Below are 2020 nucleotides of genomic sequence, written 5' to 3'. Positions count from 1 at the left end.
CCAGACCCGGCAAGAGGATGCAAGAGCTCCCCCCTCGCAGGCCTGGCGAGGCGCAAGTCGCCCCACTTTAGGCGGTGTTCGTCCTGAGTCTCCGCCTTGAGGACGCGGCACTGAGCAGAGCTCGAGAAGAACTAGGAGAAACCCGTGGAACCACAGACTATAGGGTCAGCCTGGGAAAAATGCTGACTATCTGGTGAATGTGGGAAGGAGGGGCAAATTCAGATTCTCATTTGATGAGCCGCTCTTCACATCTTCAGGCTTGATGTGCTCCATGCTTGTAATAAATGCTCTCCTGTGATCCTTCTGTCCTATTCCCGAGGCATGTGCATCTTCTCTATCAAACTGGTTAATAGACTAAGAGATAAGAGTAGTTGCTGACATTCATTTGGCTCTCACTACGTGCCAGGCCTTTTTGCATGCATTTTCTGATTGAGAGTCCACAACAATTCTGTAAGAGAAGTGACCAATTATGAGCTGCATTTTAAAGATGTAGAAAATGTAAGTAACTTTCTCAAGGTCACACACACAAGAGTTCGTTGCAGAGCTGGGTTTGAACCCAAGCCGTAGAACCCGAGAATTGTTTGTAAGTGGTGCTAAATTGCGTTTCGGTCTCAATCCAAGAGAGCTTGTTGTCGTTTTTGTTTTCTTATTTTCCGCCCCCTAACAAAATGTCTTATCTGAACATAAAAAGCATAATCTTGGTGTAAATTAATACAAACTTAAACAAATGTTGATTCTAACTTGTTCCAAAATCTGTATGTGCCCCTGGAATGATAAAGACAAATCTGAAAACCCTTATTTCAACAGTAATGTCTGCAGCTAGAGCCCTCCAGCTCTAGCTGGCTGCTCAGTTAGAAAACATTTTATACTACCTTGCCTGAGCTGGTGCTAAGTCACTTCAGTTGGGTCCGACTCTGTGCGACCCTAAGGACTGTAACTTGCCAGGCTCCTCTGTCCATGAGATTGTCCAGGCAAGAATACTGGAGGGGGTTGCCATGCTCTCCAGGGGATCTTCTGGACCCAGGGATCAAACCCTGACGTCTTTCATTTCCTGCATTGGGAGGTGGGATCTTTACCACTAGTGCCACCTGGGAAGCCGTTATACTAGTTTATGTGCCCTAAAATACGTATGGGAAGATCATAGAACAATTTTAGGAAAACATAAATTTCTTTCTTTCTGATACAAATTATGTATAATTTCTCAAATACAGAACCTGGCATGACATAACATGCGTTGAATAAACAAATAAATGAATGGACATTTCTTTCATCAGTACTTTAGGAGAATACCAAAAATTATTTCAGATTATAATATTTGACACAGTTGTGTATTGTTTCCATGATCATTCTCATAAAATCACCTCCAAAACATAGTATATTTTATATTCAGAAACTTACTTTCATTTTGTTCTGTCTGAAATCTTGTAACCTTTGCAGAAGAATGCCTTGTTCTTGCCCTTTGCTCTGAAAGGTTGGCAATGTTCTTTGGCCAGAGCAGTGAAGTTCTGATTTGCCCTTAAATTTATTAGGCTCAAGGCCAGCCCGCATTAGAGGGCGTGGTGTCCACATTGCCTCCCTTCCTGGCGGCACTTCGTTCTCCCACCCTGGCCCTGGCTCTTCACTCAGTCGAAACTTCAGTCGGCTCTTGAGTGTCACACACCCAGTAAACCAATTCACCAGGCAGTTAAAGGCTGATCATAGTTTTTTATGTGTGGCTCCTTGTTGATGTGGGCTTCCCAGGGGGCACAGTGGTAAAGAATACGCCTGCCAATGCTGGAGACGCAGGATCCCTGAGTTGGGAAGATCCTCTCCAGTATTCTTGCCTGGAAAATTCCATGGACAAAGGAGTCTGGCAGGCTGCAGCCCATAGGGCCACAGTCAGTCAGACAGAACTGAGCACGCAGGCATGCACTCATTGATGTGTCTGTGGCACCTAAGACTGTGGCTGGGTACTGTCTTAATTCAGATCAATTGTGGCTTGCGAGGGCTGTGGCTGAAGGGGGGATCTGAGGTGGGAGTA

This window comes from Bison bison, unplaced genomic scaffold (assembly GCF_000754665.1).
Source record: "Bison bison bison isolate TAMUID 2011002044 unplaced genomic scaffold, Bison_UMD1.0 scf7180017864533, whole genome shotgun sequence".
Classification (NCBI taxonomy): domain Eukaryota; kingdom Metazoa; phylum Chordata; class Mammalia; order Artiodactyla; family Bovidae; genus Bison; species Bison bison.
The sequence above is the reverse complement of the archived record's forward strand: the minus strand, read 5'-3'. Positions refer to the sequence as shown.